At 41.5% G+C, this 20,160-nt stretch overlaps 1 protein-coding gene across 1 annotated transcript in view; it reads left to right on the top strand.

Moving 5' to 3' along the window:
• Positions 1–230: 230 nt before the first annotated feature.
• Positions 231–20,160, top strand: part of LOC101472188 (alpha-1,3-mannosyl-glycoprotein 4-beta-N-acetylglucosaminyltransferase C) — an 88,425-nt gene continuing 68,495 nt past the window's right edge. The window contains exons 1-2 of the mRNA XM_004564467.3: positions 231–455; positions 15,324–15,418. The gene's annotated coding sequence lies outside the window, so the exon portion shown is untranslated. The remainder of the gene's footprint in view (positions 456–15,323; positions 15,419–20,160) is intronic.

Below are 20,160 nucleotides of genomic sequence, written 5' to 3'. Positions count from 1 at the left end.
CGGCTGAAGTGACATGCTTTGAGTTTGTGTAGCTATAGGTGTAACACGTTGCCTCTTTAAGGCAGAAAATCCAGAGAGAGAGAGAGAGAGATAGTGCAGGGTGGGGGCTGGAGAGAAGAGGAGAGAAAAGTGGGAGCCAATAAGAGGCAGTGGGAGCAGACACAGTGTTTGTGACACCTTGTGGTGGAGCGTGAGGGGGTGGCAGAGTTTGAGAGAGAGAGAGAGAGAGAGAGAAAGGAGGGGGTACCACTGGATAGAGAAAGAGAGAGAGAGAGAGGGAGAGATCAAAGCGAAAGAAGAGACAGAGGAGGAGAAACGAGGATGAGAGATAGCAGCATTGCAGCGAGAGCGAGCGCGCGAGAGCCCTTCCTGCCTTTGCAACGAGTGTTTACTCCACTTTTCCTGAGAGCCGGTTATCTCCCCTCTGCGTGAGTCATGGAAGTGATTTACTGTAGGTGAGTGGAGCGGCGCGGCAGCAGAAATACACAGATCTGTGCGTGTGCGTGTGTGTGCGGACCGTGGGGAGGTAAGATCGCTCCGTATCTCCCTGGATGTTATTTTCACAGTTTGGTCCCTCCATCCTCTTTTTCTTTCCCATCTCGTCGTGAGAAGCCGTACAACCAACTTCTGCGGAGTTTGGGTCTTGTTCAAACAGCCGCTTCTCCTCCTTTCCCCACATTTGTCCTCTCAGGCGTAGGATACTTTGTGCTCGTGCAGGCTGTACACACACTGTGTAAAGTGTGAAAGGCACGCTGCAGTCTCTCTCTGACAGTCTGAGCAGCATTTAGTGCTTCTGTATTGACAGTCGGACTCAACGGGGCTGAGGGCTGGAAGAGGATGAGAGGGAGATGACTCAAATCTCTGCTTGAGGGACCTGGAGGGTAGCAGCATCAGCGATGATGATGTCGATCTGTAGAAGAGCAGAGATGGAGACAGAGAGAGAGAGAGGGAGGGAAAAAAAGAGATAATCTTGCACAAATAAGCTTTGGCTGCTTGTCAGATTTTTACACAGTATTTTTATGTCTGTGACAAAGCTGATGCCAAATGCGTGCATGTAGATCCTGTGTGATGGCTCCACAGCTGGATCTTCTCCCTGAGCATCTCTCTATGTCCCCACTAACTGAGGTGTGCAGCCTGTGGTTTTGTTGGTGTGTGTGTGTGTGTGTGTGTGTGTGTGTGTGTGTGTGTGTGTGTTTAAGGCAGGTGATCAGAGATTTCTGGCTCAGACATCCTGAGTGACAGCTGAGCTCTATCACAGCTTTCATCATGACTCAAGCTGGTAAACTGTAGCTCAGCTTGTGACACAACCCCCCCCACCCCCCACCGTCATGAGGGAATAACCTGGCTTCATCTCATGGCTGGATTAGAGTGATTTACTGTCGCTCCCCGTTAGCCTGGATGTGTTTGTGTGGGGTCTGACCTATTATGGCACCTAATGGCCTCATATGTTATTTCCAAAAGGACATTGTCAAATGGTAAGCACTGTTGTCAGCCACATCCAGCTGGACTGACAACAGTTGTTATTAATGTTAGCTCTAGTTCTGACCCCTGTGAAAACTACTACTGGCAGATGTGCTGGACAAGAATTAATAGACCCTTTAAAATTAGAAATTACATTTAGTGCAGACTGGATTTACCATCAGCCAGGATTTCCTTCACTCTTGCTAAAGGACAACTCCAGAGGATATTTTTATATTTTCTAGCTGGCCTGCAAAGTAGTCCTCAACACAACTCTTGATTGAATGTACAAAATATTAGGGTCACTGCCCTCGCATTGATCTTCAGGCCCTCTCTCCACATCCCTGTTTTCTTGCAGCTTAAAAATCCTTTTTCATTGATTCGTCTCCTCCTTTCTACCTGCACTCCCTCTGTTGTGATTCATATAGATTTAATACAGGGAATCAATGAAGGAAATGGCTGGATTGACCTCATCTGTGTTGTTTGTGGAAAGACAAAGAGCTTCTGACACCTTTTTAGATTCAGTTTGTTACCCTGTGAGAACTGCCCGTGACTTTTAAACAAACACATTCGCCTTCTTTTAAATTCGAGACATCATATGAAAGATTCAGAGGTGCAGACAGGTGAAATAGCTCACGCTCATGGATCGATGAACAGGCAGGGAAAAAAGTGTAAATGAGAGAAGCAACAGAGCTAATAAACACGAATAGCAAGTTGTACCACAGTTGGTATTACTTACAAATCAGTGTCAGTCTGCTACCATCATATCGAGCGAGCAGAGCTAAATTGGGCAAATAAAGTTTTTGAAGCATGCACCGAATTTCTTGAGAGCAAAACAGTTTTTTTGTTTGCTTGTTTTTTACAGTACAGTCCTTTCATGTTCACTCACATCACTCACTGCACTTTGAGAAATAGGAGTACATTAAAAGTGCACTGCTGTCCTTAAAAGTGCAGTTTAAACAGTAAATGGACAAGTACTTATAAAACACTTTTCTACTCTAACTCAGCACTCAAAGCACTTTTTACTCCAAGCCTCCTTTACCCGATCACACAAGCATTTTTTTCTCTATATTCAAGCACCTTCTCTAATATTCACACCGCAATAGATGAATTGCAACCTAATGATCTGCTGACATGGAGATTGTAGCTGGGCAGCGAATCGTCAACCGACTGGTAGACAATCGGTCGCTCTACCTCCTGAGCCATAGCCGCCCAGTCAACACCGAAGTAGCCTGCAGGGTTAATTAGTGGTATCCAAAGTAATTAGGCGTGCAATCTCAAGGGTAAAAAACCACAAACAATGGTATACATGTTCCCAAGCAATAATAGGTGCATCATTGCACACTTTCATTTAGCTTTTATGATTAAATATAAATATAAAGGGCAGCACGGTGGTTAGCACTGTTGCCGCACAGCAAGAAGGTCCTGAGTTCAATTCCACCATCAGGCCGGGGTCTTTCTGTGTGGAGTTTGCATCTTCTCCCCGTGTTTGCGTGGGTTCCCTCCGGGTACTCCGGCTTCCTCCCACCGTCCAAAGACATGCAGTTTGTGGGGATAGGTTAATTGGATAATCCAAATTGCCACTAGGTGTGAATGTGCGAGTGAATGTGAGTGCGAATGGTTGTCTGTCCCTGTGTGTTGGCCCTGCGACAGACTGGCGACCTGTCCAGGGTGTACCCCGCCTTTCGCCCTATGACAGCTGGGATAGGCTCCAGTGCCGCCCCGCGACCCTGAAAAGGATAAGCGGAAGCGAATGGATGGATGGATGGATTAAATATAAAGTTTGGTAAAATATTAATGTTGCTCTTAGATTTTAAGATTTTTACATTTTAACATGCAATAGTAGAGAGAAAACTCCAACAATGAGGTGACTCCATAAGTCAAGCACTTGGCAACAGTGGGAAGAAAAACTCCCTTTTAACAGGAAGAAACCTCCAATAGAACCAGGTTCAGGGAGGGGCGGCCATCTACCGTGATGACCAGTTGGGCTGATGAGAGGGAGACGGGACAAAAGACAAGCTGTGGAAGTGAGCCAGAGATTAAATATTAACTAATTACTAAATGCAAAGTAGTAAGTTAAATAAAAAAAATAATAATTCAAGTCTCATATTGTGTTTCACTTCTATATTGGTAGCAGACTTTTAGCACTTTTGCCTCACAGCATGAAGGTTCTAGTTTCAGTGGGATCATTTCTCCCTAGGCCTGTTTGGTTTTATGCTATATGAACTGCAGTGCATTTCCGAGGCTATGAATTTATAATTATAAAAATATTGATTGATTATTACCCCAGGATGCAGTATTTAAATTTTTTTGTAAAAGATGCATTTTTGTACTCTTACATTACATTTTAAAATGCTCCTTCAAAGCTGTTCTCTATTGGGCCAGAGATGTTTTCTGTCAATTATCTTATAGGATAGCACCCCAATGACAAGCTTTTGTACCTCTAATAGGACAATAAAGGAGCATTTTTAACACTCTCGTGACGCAACTTGTCTTCTGGTTACAAAATATGAAATGTCCACTCAAGATTTTTTTTATATCTATGAATGTTCCTCAGTGCATTTTAAAATCTCAATTGTCACGTTGCACCTCTGTCTTTGAGAAATATTGTTAGTAAGAAAGCAGAAGTCTGATGGGAGCAATTCGACTTTTGCCAGTTCATAATAAATATTCACTTTCTTTGTCACTGAAACACAGTTAAGTGTTTATGCTTGCTCAAAAGCAGCACTAGAAGAGCCTTGCTGGTTGAAAAGTTTCACATTTGTTACCGACAGGAGGTGCTGGGTGTGGTAACACTTGTTATGCGCAGCTAAAATGTCTTGGTGCTACATCACTGCAGCTGGTGTGAGAGTGGAAGTCAGCAAAAAACAAAGAAAATCTTGGTTGACTGAAATTGTAGCTTCTCTTCGATTTATTTATGTTGGATGGGTTTGTGGTTGTCATTAGATTAATTAAATCTCCTTCAATACACTGAGTGCATACTCAAGGCTTATTCACCAAAATTAATTAGAGATAAAAGTAAAAAACTAGCATTTTAAGTGATATTACACCTTGTTATGATTACAGATTTGTACACCTGCCTATACACTGCTTAGTCAAATCCAGGTGTTTTTTTGTAATGTAATCTTTTACATTACATTATTATGCTGAAGAAAAACAAGCCTTTCTGAGTAATAAATCCCACACATGATATAATTCTTTATATATCTGATGAAAGAGGAGGCTTCTCTTGTAGCATGGTATGCGTGTTGCTGCTGCTGGCAGGTACTGGGAAGCTGCTACAAACCTATAAATAAATCACACATATTGAAATATGTCAATTCTGCTGTGTTTACACTCAAAGCCTTGGATAGTAAATGTAAGATGTGTTGAAACATGGGTACAGAGACAAGTTAGCTTTCTCTTTTTAGAAGATATGGTGTGTGGCTTGCTGAGTTTGTGATATATAAAATGAGATTCAACTCGACTTTTTCTTTTTAATGGGGTCCGTCAGTTTGGAGATAAGTAAACTTTCTGCAAATTTTGGTTAGACATGCAATGTTCATTAGGTTATCATGGACTGAGGAAGAAGGACCCAAATACATACCAAAACAAGTAAAACTGTGAAAACTGACTTTAAAAAGTCCATGAGGTACAAAAATCCAAATAGTCCCCCCCCCAAAACAACTGGTGCTCTAAAAAAGAACTCAAGGACAGGCTGGGCTAATAGGGAATGAGCTGGGAAACTAAACACAGCTAAATCACATAAAGTAATGAACAATAGTTGAACTACAAAACATAATCCAATGACATGACAGAGAAAGAACTACGCAGCAAGTGACTGCCACAATAAAACAGGAAACTGTCATGGTCCAGAGTCTGCGACTCCGTGTTTATGTTTAGTTTATTAGTATTCTGTGGTTTTGGTTACCTTGGGTGTTTGTACTCTTCTGTTTCATGGTTCATGTTCCTATGTTCTGTGTCCCCCAGTCTGTGTTAAGTTGGTGTGTTATGTCATTGCGTGTATGTGTTTCCTGTTTTATTGTGAAGGTCTGCGTCTTATGTGAGAGTTTTCAGGTTGCCTCCCTAGTCTCGTCTCGTTAATCACTCCCAGCTGTGTTCCCCACCTGTGTGTAATCTCCCTGTGTTCTCTGAGTGTATTTAAGTTGTGTCTTCTGTCATAGTAGTTGCTGGTTCTGTAGTAGTTGTCTTTTATCCTGTCTCATGTCTTTTATCCTGTTTTCCTTCTCTCACCCCAACCGGTCGCAGCAGATGGCCGCCCCTCCCTGAGCCTGGTTCTGCCGGAGGTTTCTTCCTGTTAAAAGGGAGTTTTTCCTTCCCACTGTTGCCAAAGTGCTTGCTCATAGGGGGTCATATGATTGTTGGGTTTTTCTCTGTATCTATGAAGCGCCTTGAGGCGACTTATGTTGTGATTTGGCGCTATATAAATAAAATTGAATTGAATTGAATTGGTTCGTCTGTGTTGTTTCTGTTTCATCTTGTTCTCTCTATAAACTTCACAAGATGCTCGGTTGAACTTTCCCTCCTCCGAGGTAAACTTTTATTAAACTCTTAATAAACAGTCATGAGTCTCCGGTTCTCACCTTCCGGTGTTACACTCTCAAGACCCCGGGTGGAACACACAGGTAAATGCAATTCCCATTGCTACATCCCTTTTCTTTTACAAAGACAATGAACTATTCATAAGTTGAGAACTCAATTTGCAACTGGAACAAAACTTAGACATGACATTTCTTTGTTAGACACAATTTTCTTCAAAAATAAAAATTCTTTCTTCCACTTACTTTTTTAGCTTTCTTTCTATTTTCCTTTAGTATTACTTTTATTCATTTTTTCTGTTTTGTTTCTCATTTCCTTATTTTTTTTTTTTCCTTCCAAACAAGTAAACAGATCACAAAGCCATAACTCAAAATATTATCACAGATGTTCTGCTCTGTTCTCTAACCAGTAAACAAATCACAACATATAACTCAAATGTCGTCACAGATGTTTTTTTTTTTCTTTTGTCTTTCCTCTGACAAGTAAACAAATTACAGCGTATAACTCACAGATTACCCCTTAATTGCATACATAGTCCTTCAAATATCCAGGTTGTTGTACTACCCGTCCTGACCTGGTAGTGCTGTTTTGTGTGTTCTCTTTGCTCTTTGTCGGCACAGTAATGTTCTGCCCCTCAGGCTGGAGATGTGCTGACATGTCTTTTTTGACCTCCGTAGCTCGCCTCAGATGGCGACGATTCCTTCTGAGGACTCTGCCGTTGTCCAACTCCACATCATAGGATCTGTTTCCCAGAGTGTTACACACTCTAGCTTTGGTCCATAAGTTGTGTGGTTCAAAAGGTTGGACTCGCACCAAGTCCCCTGGGTTTAATGTGTCCATGTCCTTCGCTGTCTTGTTGTAGTACTTTGTTTGTCTCTCTCTGTTTTTCATCAGTGCTAACTTGTTGTCAGTCACTGTGGGTTGCAACAATCTGTCTCCTATTGGGAGAAGTGTCCTCGTCCTCCTGCTTAACAGTCTCTGTGCAGGGCTGGTAGTTAAACCTTGTGTTGGGGTGTTTCTGTGGTCCAATAAGGCCAAATATGGATCCTGTCCAGCCAATTTCGCCTTTTTCATGAGTCGTTTGGCAGTTTTAACGGCAGACTCAGCTTTGCCGTTGCTCTGCGGATAGCCAGGTGATGAGGTATGGTGTCGAAATTCCCATTTCCGGCTGAAGTTGGCAAACTCTGTTGAGCTGTACTGGGGCCCGTTGTCAGAAAAAACAATATTTGGGATTCCCTGACGTGCGAAATGAGCCTTTAGTTTCCTAATCACAGTACTCGACTTGGTATCAGGTAGATAATCTATCTCCCAAAAGTTGGAATAATAATCAACAGTTATTAGGTAGTCCCTACCCTCAAAGTTGAATAAATCTGTCCCCACTTTGGTCCATGGTCTAGTGGTCGGCTCGTGTGGTTTTAGTGTCTCTTTCTGTTGTTTTGCATCCACAGACCGACATATGTCACATGTAGCGATGTACTTTTTGATGTGGTCGTTCATACCGTGCCAGTAGACGCAGTCTCTAGCTCTCCTGAGGCACCCTTCTGTGCCGATGTGTGTTGAGTGAATTCGCTGGGTTATATCTGCCTGCAGTGCTTCTGGAATCACCACTCTCTCTCCCTTGAAGACCAATCCATCCTGTGTGCTCAGTTCATCCTGCAAAGATTGGAACTGGGTTATTTCAACAGGTACATCTTTCTTACAGGCCGGCCACCCCTTTTGTATTGCTTTTATCAGCGTTTGTAGTGTGTGGTCGGTTCTCGTCCCTGCCCGTATTCTGTCCATGCTTTCTGTTGAAACAGGTACATAGTCCACCATGTTGACACATTCTGTCTCCAACTCCGTCTGGCTTTTGATGCTATCCTGCAGGTAGGCCCTACTCAGCGTATCAGCAAGTAGCATGTCCCGGCCTGGAACATATGTTATGGTTATATCATATTTTTGCAGCCTTAATAGCATCCTTTGCAGTCTCTTAGGTGCATGTAACAGTGGCTTTTTAATAATGTTCTCGAGTGGCTTGTGGTCTGATTGCACTCTCACAAGACGACCATATGTATATTGGTGGAATTTCTCCATCCCAAACACAATAGCTAAGCATTCCTTTTCAATTTGTGCATAACCTCGTTCAGTGAGCGTCAATGCACGACTTGCAAATGCCACTGGTTTTCCATGTTGAGTCAGAGCTGCTCCCAGTCCTGTCTCGCTGGCATCACACTGCAGCGTCAGCTCTTCTTCAGGGCTGTAATATTTCAAAACTGGGACTTGTGTTAGTTTTTCTTTCAGTCTTTTAAATGCATCTTCCTGCACGTCTGTCCACTCCCATAGGCTATCTCTGTGCGTCAGTTGTCTGAGAGGCTCACAGTCGTCTGACAGATGCTTGTAAAACTTTGATAAATAGTTGACCATTCCAACTAGTCTCTGCACCCCTTTTATGTCAGTTGGTGCTGGCATCTCTGTGATGGCCCGTACCTTCTCTGGGTCAGCGCTCAGCCCCTCTGCTGTGAGTAGATGTCCGATGTATGGTACTTCCTGTTTTCTAAGCTTGAGTTTTTCCACATTTAATTTGATGTTTCTCTCTCTGCAGCGTTCCAGGAAAAGTCTCAGGTTTCTGTCATGATCCATTTCTGCCAACTCAGTCGTCTCTCCTTTTCCAGTGATCAGGATGTCATCAGCAATGATGTATGTGCCTGGCAGGTTCTCTAACGCTTGCATCAGTTTGCGCTGAAAGACCTCTGGCGCTGGGCTGATCCCCATCGGTATTCTCAGCCAACGAAAGCGACCAAATGGTGTTGCGAATGTCGTGAGATGGCTTGACTCTTCTGTAAGCTTCACATGCCAAAAGCCATGTTTCACATCACAAACTGTGAAAACTTTCGCTTTTGACACATCTGGCAATATGTCATCTATTGTCGGTAACGGGAAGTGACTACGCTTCAAAGCTTTGTTAAGCGGTCTTGGGTCAATACATATCCTGGGTTTGCCATTTGGCTTCTGCACTGTCACCATCCCACTGATCCAATCAGTACTACCTTCCACTGGTGCTATTATTTGTCTGTCTGCAAGGCTCATCAGTTCCTCTTTCAGTGGTTTCATCATCGACACTGGGACTCTGCGTTTTGGCAGTTTGACGGGCTGCACTGTTGTGTCGATTTCCAGCTCATATTCACCTTGCAAACATCCATCTCCTGTAAACACATCCTGAAACTCAGTCTTTATCTCTTCCAACAACCATGCGTTTTTCTCTGATGGAGCTGTTGTCACTGAGCTGTTCAAAGCACAGATGTTATCATAATTAACTTGTATTAGCTTCATCGCTTCACTAGCTGTTCTCCCAAGTAGAGGTGTTTTACAATCCTCCTCTACCACTTGGAACTCGACTCTGTACTTTTTGTTGTTTCTTGGGTTTGTCAGCTTGACCTTACACTTTCCTAATGGACACAGCTTTGACTTATTGTACATCACAAGAACCTTGTCTGTGTGCTCCATTTTGATGTTCGGGTTCAACAAGTTGATGGGAATAACGTTGCAGGTTGCACCACAGTCAACTTGAAACTTGACCAGGCTGTTGCCAATCATCATGCCTGCGAACAGCTGCTCTCGTTTTTTCATGTCTGATTCTTTGATCTGGTTCACTTCTACTGCAGTCTGTGTCATAGCTGTGACAGTCATTATGTCCTCACAGGAATCCGAGTCCTGCTCCGTCACTGTGTGGATCTTTTTTCCATTTTCACTCTGCCTGCTTTTACTCCTGCATGCTATAGCAAAATGATTTTCTTTGCCACATTTTTTGCATTTTTTTCCATATGCTGGGCATTTTGATTTGAGTCTTTCATGTGCTCTTCCACAAAATCTGCATGATATCTCTTTATCCAGTCTTTTTCTCTCTTTTTGTTTTACTGCATGCAGTTCCTCTATAGCCTGTCCCGCTATTGTTTTGTTGTATTCTCTTGAAATCTCCATTGCTCTACAAATATCTAGACATCTGTCTAATGTGAGGTTCTCTTCTCTGAGCAACCTTTCCCTCCAACTGGAGCTGTTCGTGCCACAGACGATCCTGTCTCTAATCAGTGAGTCTTTTAATTGTCCAAAGTTGCAGGTGCTCGCCAGCATTCTCAGGTCCGTAACATATTTATCAATATTTTCTCCAGGAGCCTGATTGCGTGCAAAAAATCTGTATCTCTCGACAGTCTCATTAACTTTGGGATTACAGTGTTCATCGATTTTTCTCATCAGCTCACTTACTGTTACTCTTGCCTCAGCTCCGATCAGCGTTCCACAGAGCTCCCTGCCCCGTTCCCCGATCAGATAGTAAAACAGCTTCACTCTCGCCTTTTCCTCAGCATCCGGCAGAGCTAGTTCCGTGTAGAGTGTAAACTCTTCTTTCCATGTTTTCCACGCTTTAGACAGGTTCACTGAATCCATACTCCACTGTGCGGGTGGCTTCAATCCATCCATCGTAGACGCCGCTGCGCTCTTCTCGTCAGCGTCTCACTTGCTGTCCTGAGCCGTTAGCACCTCCGAGGCTAACTAGCCTAGCTGGACGCGTCGATACCGTCCGCTCAATCTGTTGTCTTCAAAGCGCGGTGTGGATCACTCTAGACCCCGCTGCCACCATGTTTCATCTTGTTCTCTCTATAAACTTCACAAGATGCTCGGTTGAACTTTCCCTCCTCCGAGGTAAACTTTTATTAAACTCTTAATAAACAGTCATGAGTCTCCGGTTCTCACCTTCCGGTGTTACACTCTCAAGACCCCGGGTGGAACACACAGGTAAATGCAATTCCCATTGCTACAGTTTCCCCTCGGTCTCCCTGCATCTCTCCATGTGTATTTCCCTGCATCTTAGTTTCTGGTTGGTGTTGTTAGTTTACCCAGTTTAGGTTCCCGGTTTCATGTTCACCCACCATTGCTCTTTGTACCCACCCCTGTAAATAAATACTCACCTGCACCAGAGCTGCCGCCTTTTGGGTCCTTCCTCCAACTCCACACGGCTTGCCCCGGCAAACCGTGACAGAAACAGGAAACCCAAACTGAGACAGAGACTTAATTAAGACACAGGGAACGCAGGATAAACTGAAATACCGAATTATAAAATATTAACAAAACTAACCATGACCAGATCCCACATAGGTAAACTATAACAAAGATGAAAATTAGACAGAAAGAAACCAACCTGGAACATTTTGGAATACAAAATATGAATCTCTAAATATCACAAATGCAAATGCAAAAACTCAAATTCAGGCATGAAACCTGACGTAGGTTTGGTGTGTTCAAAGCTGTCACAATTTAGGGTGTTTAAAGTTTCTTTTTCCTGCATTCCAAAATTTATGTATTGGTCTTATTCGGCTATTGCAGTTTCCATTATGTCCTTTTTAAAGTAACACATTGTCAGACCAACAAGGATGTGCTTGCACAAGAGCAGGTCAACCGGCCAAGCTGTGAGACCTGAGACTATAGCAGGTCTTACAGGTTTAAGATCATGTCAAGCAGTTCTTCAACATAAAAAAATCAATAAAATAAAAAACAACAGTTTTGCTTGCTTTTAATTTCTGGGTCCCTTCTTTTGTCCTGTCTCTCTCCCCTAACACCCAACCAATTTCTTTTTGTTAAAAGGGAGTTTCCTCTTCCCACTATCGCCAAGTACTTGCTTATCGGGGGTCATTTGATTGTTCGGGTTTTCTCCATTTATTGGGTCTTTACCTTACAACATAAAACACCTTGAGGCAATATTTGTTTTTTATTTGGCACTAAAAAATTGAATGAAATTGGATTGAATTGAACTGAATTCTGCAAAAACAGAGTAGCTGAACATAAGCATATTTGAGTAGACAAAATCTGAAATTCAGTACATATTCCATTTTTTGATAGTTAACCTCCAATCAATTAAGTTTCACTTCTGAATCATTAAATGAATCATTTAATATCAGTCATTTTATGTTGTAGCTGCAAAGTTATGATGCACAAAACAAAATGCAGTACACAAACAACAAGGCTCAAACAGAACAGATATGTGAAAAAAAGCATGTCACAACAAACCTCATAACTAGAAAAGAATAATAACAAAACAATTTCACAATGGAACAATAGAGAGTGTGTTTTGATGTGCCTTGGCCTTGAGTCGTTGCACTCCTTTTCAGCTTTGTCTTCGACAAACTAAAGTGTGAAAAATATGGAGGGTGGGTGGACAGCCTACTTTTAAGCAAGCAAGCGAAGTCTACACGGCCATCTGCTCGCACCAGAATTTTCTTTTAATCAAGGCTGCAGCCCCACAAGAAGCAGACTCCCTCTCACTCCCACAATTTAGCATCTTGTATTAAGTGGGAACAGAACACTCAGCATAACATGATAGCTACATCAAATCCAAGTTGAAATCCAAGAGTGGCTTTGGTGCCATAAACAGATGCTCCATTTGACAAATTAGTCAGAGATTTGCTGTTGGACGCTCAATGCTGATGCTTTTCCTGAGCAGCTTCCTTTTTATTTTTAGATTCTTTTTCTAACTTTGTCACAAACACACTTTATGTTAGAGTTTTACTGAAATTCATTAAAAATGTGAATCAGATTCTTCGAATACACATTAAAGCGGAATATAATGCATTTAAAACATAAGTATCTATGAATACACATTCAGAAGACCAAGTACTTTATTGCAGTGTTTCCCAACCACTGTGCCACGGCACATAGGTGTGCTTTGAGAAATGACCAGGTGTGCCATGCAAGATTATCTGGTTCCACCTGATTAGTGCTCTAAACGATCGGCGTAACGGGCAGAACAATTACATTCTCTTCCACTAGAGGGCAGTACAGCTACCTGCTCTAATTAAATGGGTTGCCAACTGACAGTAAAACAGAAGAAGACTAAGAAGAAATTACATAATAGTCATGCTGTGAGCTGACACAGCACATAATAGCGATAGATAAATATTTGAAAATAAAAAGTAATCAATCTGATCTGGGTCCTGGAGAAAATTCCGACCCAGATCAAGGCCCTAGTATGCGTAGTGGTCAGAAGAAAGCAAAAAATGGGATATTGGGGACAACCTGAGCCAATTCTGCTATACCTGGTGCGCGGGGGAAAATTATCAATATGCTTTTTGTGATATTTTTGTTTGGTGCTGTGTGCCATGGCTCCAAAAAGTTGGGAAACACTGCTTTATTGTACATTTGGTGGTACAATAGCTTGCTACTGCGGCAGTACCCTCGTATGGACCTTCTTATTGTGGTAGGACCATTGTACCCTTAACAAAGAGTAAAAGTTTGTACTTTTGTGTTTTGTCCTTTACAGACACCAGTCTTCAACTTTTAGTGGCACTTTTCTATGTTCATGTAAAGCTACAAAAACTGACATTTAAAAAAATGCATTCATTCATACACAGTGGTTTTCACGTCTACCTAGCACCTATAGCACATTTTTAGCTCATTTTTGTAAACACAAAGACAGCATGGAGACAGCTACATCTTTTCCTTCCCATTGCAGATAACCTGAGAAGGGTAAACCTGTGTTTGTTAGTTTGTTTTGTATAAAATATGATTATAAATTAATTCAAACATTAACAGATAAAACAATAAACAGGTTAGGATAACCCTTTAATGGCCAGCACCCCTGTGGGTACACAGTACCGTACTTGTATTGTTTAATTCAATCCAATTCAATTTTATTTTATTTATACAGCGCCAAATCACAACAACAGTCGCCTCAAGGCGCTTTATATTGTAGGGTAGACCCTACAATAATACATACAGAGAAAAACCCAACAATCGTATGACCCCCCTATGAGCAAGCACTTTGGCGACAGTGGGAAAGAAAAACTCCCTTTAACAGGAAGAAACCTCCAGCAGAACCAGACTCAGGGAGGGGCGGAGCCATCTGTCGCTTCTTTGGTGTTACGTAACGAAACACTTACCAGACACTTTGTCTTTCTAGAACAGGAACAATGTGCTATAAACATTCCTCAAATATTTTGGTTCATATTGACATGATAGCATCATACAGCTGCAGATTTGTTGGCTATACATCCATGATAAGAGCCATACATACATCACATCCCATAGGCGCTCTATTGAACTGAGTTCTGGTTACTGCAAAGATAATCTGAGTAGAAAGAACAAAATGTCATGTTCAAGAGCAGCGGTCCCCAACCTTTTCTGCGCCACGGACCGGTTTATGCCTGACAATATTTTCACGGACCGGCCTTTAAGCTGTCGCGGATAAATACAACAAAATAAAACTAGTACCGGTACCGAAAAAAAGAAGATTTATTCATAACACACATGAAAAGACCGAGGAAAACCGAGTTAACGATAAAAATGATAACAAAATAACGCTGAAAACCAATAAAAACCCTGAAAACCATACATTTCACACCTGAGCCTCAACTCTCGCGGCCTGGTACCAAACGACTCACGGACCGCTACCGGTCCGAGGCCCGGGGGTTGGGGACCACTGTTCAAGAGGATAATTTGAGTGTTATGACAAGCTGTGTTGACAGCCTTCAGAAGATGGTACACTGTAGTCAAAAAAGAGATGGACATGGCCAGCAACAATACCCAGGCATTGTTGTGCCTGTCTGAATTTTAGCTGCAGTTCCCTGATGTTAGCTAACAGGGGTGGCACCTGGTGTGGTTTTCGGCTGCTGTAGCCTATCAGCTTCAAGGTTTGACTTCAAGGTTCAAGGTTTACATTCAGAGCTCTTCTGCATTCCTTGGTTGCAACAAGTGGTTATTTGAATTACTCTTGCCTTCGAAGCATTCTGGCCAAGCTTTTTTGACCTCTGACAATAACAAGGGATTTTCAGCTGGTGCCAGCCAGTGGATATTTTTTCTCACATTGTGTGGGAAATACCAGCAGATAAGCAGTGTTTAAAATACTCAGACCAACCCGTCTGGTACCAACAGTCATGCTCCATTCAAAGTCACTTAAATCTCCTTTCTTCCACATTCTAATTCTTGGTTTGAACTTCAGTAAGATGTCTTGATCATGTCAACATGCCTAAATGCATTGAATTGCTGCAATTGGCTGATTAGATATGAGCGGTTGAACAGGTGTACCTAAAACGCCTGCTGTTACAGAGATGCTCAATAATGAGAGTGTTCTGTCTGAACACATACGCAATGTTTTGGGAAAAAAACCTGTTCATCAGAGAAAATGCTGTTTGTGAAAGTCTAATGCTCAAGTCTGACTGAACATGCAGTCCTTAGTCTCTAATGGACAGACACTTCATTGGAGTGTGCGTGGGTGAAAGAGCATTATAGTCTTTTAAATGATAAAAATAAAATGTGTCACCTTATATTTGTTTCTTTTCTGCTCTGTTTCTTTTTTCTTTCAGGCTGTCTTATTGTTGTGATTAAATCTGCCCCATGCCAGCCCAGAGAGCGAACACAGGGGACAAGCAGCACACAACCTGACCACATCAGCAGGCAGGTACTGGTTTTGTATTCTAACTCTTGTAGTTTCTTTTTAATGGTGCTTCAGGGTTCAGTATGTGAATGATTTTTTTCCACAATGTTGTCAAGTTTGTTGTAATCACACATTTTAATTGTTGCCACAAATGTGACTCTTGTCATCAGAACAGCACAGGCACTGCTAATCATTCTGTGTCATCATTTCTTCGAATGTGATAATTCGCAGCTGTAATTGTATGCAAAATCTGTGAATACTGTTTGTTCTGGAATTGGGCTGTGAGTCAGAAGTCTAAAGAAAACAAGCAGAATAACACTTTGATTTTTACAAACCCTTGAATGCTTATCAGTTCTGACCTACCTGAGGCAAAAGGAGATGTGTTGAGAACTCAGATCCTGTGAGAACATTTTTCTGTTAATATCATTTTATTTGTATTTTGAAGCATTGAAGAAGAGCATTTAGTTCTTTCAGGTTATGACAGTTTTTCTGGTTAATGTAACTAAAAGCAAAACTAGGTGTAAAAAAACATTTTAGTTATATGAAAAAATATAAACAGAGGACGTGTCCTTGGTTTTGATCTTTTGCCAATTTGTCAGTTGCCTGTCGTTGCCTCCACTTAAAATTTTGCCAATGACAAAGACTTTCTTTATTATAATAACTAAAAAAGATACATATGGTTGATGCTGCTCTTGCAAGCCACTTTGCAACCCAGCTTTACCACAGCACCTCTATTTCATGTTATTTCAGACTTGATCAGTGCCATTTCCAGTTGACTGTGAAGGCTGCTCTGTTCTTTGCCCCTGCTCTCCCTCCTTTTTAGACTTTCCAGGTAAAGCTTGCAGAATGACAGGGAATTCCTAGAACAGAGCTATACCAAATATAACTGCAGATGAAATAATAGTCCCATTTTCTCTAAATGACTGCAAATTTAACAGTTAAACAGGCTCTACTGGTTTATACCTCAGAGTTACGTAAATGTGGGTTAAAGGTTCATCGAAATTGATGCGTCTGAATCTAAATAGCATGTGTTCAACTTCCAAGCTCTATTTCTCAGCAACACCAACCAAAACTACTACCCTATATGATAAACACCCACAAATGTTTGTGTCCAGTAAAAGGGAGACTTTAACATGCATAAAGATTGTTGGTGCTGATCAGGTGTATGCAATTGCTTCAGGGTGTGACCTTAATCTTTGCCTTTCCTGGAAGGAAAGCATGTAGGAGATTTATGATGCACTTATAATCTAACTTGTATATCTAAATAAAACTCTTTTCCTTTCATGCTGAGAGTTGGACGAAATGATTGACAATAAAGATGAAGCTGCAATCAGCTTAGCTTAGTATAAAAACTTGAGATTGAAGAACAGATAACCCGCTGTAAGCTTTGAAGCTTTATTTTCCCCCAAACTATTTTTTTTTTTTGGTTGGGTTTCAGTTAAGCTGCTTTTGACTCCTCCCTCGTCACAAAGGGTTGCTACAACAGGTAGCTCTGCATGTTTGATTTAGCACTTTTACACCAGATACCCTTCCTGATGCAACCACAATGAGTATTTGTGTCTCCAGCTAGAATCAAACAGCAACCTTTTGTTTGCCAAGGAAGGTTTCAGACATGTCAGGTATCAGTAAATACTATTAATTCTCTGTTGCTGACTCTTTCAGATTGAGAGAAGGTTATGATATTGTCGACACCAACACTATGGTCCAGAGTTCTTCTGAAGTAGACATTAAATTGTAAATGTATTTATTTGCTGAATTACGTAGTACTTTGGCAAATAACTTACAGCATTAACTGTATTACTCTGGGTCAATTCACGTGTACGATGACGTTTGATATTCTCCACAGGTTGCTTTGCTGTAGCTTCTAATATACTAAACCATGTGGATGATTGATTAATGGTCACATTCAGTCCTTGTTTTAGTTTTCTTTCAGCTTAAGTGTTGATCGGTGCTAAGCGATTCCTGATAAAAAAAATCAATAAAATGGGACACAGGGATGAATTAAAAAATACTTTTATTAACATGCAGCATGCATGTTTGCAAGGACAGGCATCCTGAAAACATTTAATTGGAGAACCATAGACCATAAAGTCTGTAAGTAATAGTTCATCAAACTATCCACATATTGAAGTGGAACAGACCAATTATTAATTATTTAAGGGTAAAGCTGGTATAGCTTTCCTGACTATTCTCAGATTAAGACAGTAACCAACCAAGAACTGACTGCTAACACAGCTTCTGTCTGTAACCAAAGCTTGATACATCATATTTATGTGGAACTGCATGGAACTTCACTGTTGTCCCGAAACTATTAAAAACTCATCCACATGTCATTAAGAGATATCTTCCTTCATTACCATAAATACATATCCTCCTGCCAAAAATGCTTCTCTTGGAAGAATACACTTAAATTAAAATTTCACAGGTCTACACTACCCAGTATGTTACAGTCTTCTGGGGTTTTTTTAAATACAGAAACTATATATTTTGTGAGTCTTGCACGAATTTCCTTATTTTTATATAAAAATGGGAAATATGTGCAGTTATTTACTGAAGCATGTGGAAGCATTTTGTACAGTTCTAACAAGCTTGAAGGTCGATGTGTTCTGAACACCTTTCTTCTTCAACACAGTCTGAACTCTCTCAGGCAAGCTTTTCTGTGATATCATTAAGTAGTCCTGACGAATAGTTCTCCGGGCTTCTTGGAGGACATTCCAAAGCTCTTTAAAAGCTGTGTTTTGTTCTGTTCTCTGCTGAGAAGATCCCACACTGCTTCAGTAACGTTGAGATCCAGCTCTGGGAAGCTGATCTGTAACTGATAATGTCGTAGTGTGTGCTTTTCCTATCCAAGTATGCACGTGATAACTTGAGAACAATGCGACGTCGGATTTTTAAATTCATACCACAAGTGCATCTGCTGGGAGGCTGAGGGGTAGAACTGGACGCTTCTGTATTTTTGCTGTTTCTGAAGGACATGACATTTGGATAATTTTCATTTGCTGTAATTTTTCTTAGGCTTCCCACTGCTTCTTTGTACTCAGATTGTCCAGTTTCCCTATTATTTTTACACAGTGCACACAATGATAGACATATCTAGTTTTGTTGATGCAAAAATATTATTTTATGTCACACTGTGTTATCCTTGACAATTTTCAAAGATTGAGCTAAAGAAATATGAACATGTTTTTGGCTGCTAGTAACAAGTCCCTTGTTAGTTCCTTGCCGGTGCATCCCCTGGTGCCTTTGTCCATCCATCCATTCGCTTCCGCTTATCCTTTTCAGGGTCGCGGGGGGTGCTGGCGCCTATCCCAGTTGTCTTAGGGCGAGAGGCGGAGTACACCCTAGTGATGGGATTTCTGGCTCTTTTTAGAGAACCGGGTCTTTCGGCTCAGCTCACTAAAAAGAGCTGGCTCTTTTGGCTCCAAACAGGCTCTTCAGGTTGTTTTGTTGCTTTAATTAATTTATTATTAACAATAATATAAAATTATGCACAAAATGAATTACTAATGTAAAAAAAAAAGTGGTTTTATTTATATATGTTTATATATAAATATATACGGTGGCCCCTAGAGACAAAGCACGTACAAACTCCAAAAAGCACGTACAAATTCAAAAACACATTTCTAGCGTTAACTGAACTTCCTAAACAGAGCTACCTAGATCACACAGTGGTGTGCGGATCGATACTGAAATACCGATTCTTCCGATACCAGCAATTTATGTTCTAGAATCGATTCTCATATTATAATATCGATATTTTAGTACTCTAGGGTAAATTTGTAGTTTTTCCATTAAAATGAACGCAGTGGAAAGAAACTATATTCGGATCGTCTAATTTGGAAGGAATTACTTCCTCTTACGCCTTTCATAGTCATGTGCGAAATACGGCTGTATAAATGTGTCGCAGCCCCTGGTGTGCGCACTCACAACAATGGCTGAGCGCAAACAGAGTCCTGTGTGGACGCGTTTTACCTCCACAAACAGCCAAGACGCGGTTTGTGATATATGTGGCAAGACAGTGAGGTGTTGTGGCAACACCACTGACCTCGTCAAACACCTCAGAGTAAATCACATTACAGAATATGATAAGCTTATGTTGAGGTGAACTGAAGAGGAGGAGAGGGACGGGTGCTGCTAGGGCGAGACAGACGTCTCTCGCAGACGCACAACGTCAGTTTTTTTTTTTATTTCTATATGATTATTCTGCATTATTAAGCAATAAAAACAAGTTGTCTGATGTCCTCTAATCATTATGAAGCAATATGGTTATGTTATTATTACAATTACATAATACAATTACATATTGTATTATGAAATGCAATGAAACATTAAGTTTTTGTACAGAGTATCGGTATCGGATCAGTATCGCCGATACCACCCTGAATTTTACTTGGTATCGGATCGGAAAGGAAATCAGTGGTATCGCACATCACTAGTTGTTGTCCCTGGCTCTCTTTCTCTCTCTCTCTCCCTCTGGCTCTGTTCCTGTGCTACTGAGTGTAACTACCGCCCCTCCCCCCTCTTCCCAGCGCAAAGCACAAGGCTCGCATGCTGGGTGAAGCGGAAAAAAGTGCGAGAGAGAGGGTGAGAGAAAGAAGAAAAAAAACCCCACGGCTCGCGATAAGGAGCCGGCTCGCGTCGTTCACGTCAAAGAGCCGGCTCTAAGAGCCGTTTCGTTCGCACCACATCACTAGTCCACCCTGGACAGGTCGCTAGTCTGTCGCAGAGCTAACACATAGACAGAGACAACCATTCACTGTCTTCTC

This window comes from Maylandia zebra, linkage group LG7, assembly GCF_041146795.1.
Source record: "Maylandia zebra isolate NMK-2024a linkage group LG7, Mzebra_GT3a, whole genome shotgun sequence".
Taxonomy (NCBI): domain Eukaryota; kingdom Metazoa; phylum Chordata; class Actinopteri; order Cichliformes; family Cichlidae; genus Maylandia; species Maylandia zebra.
This window is presented reverse-complemented; position numbering and strand designations above follow the sequence as displayed.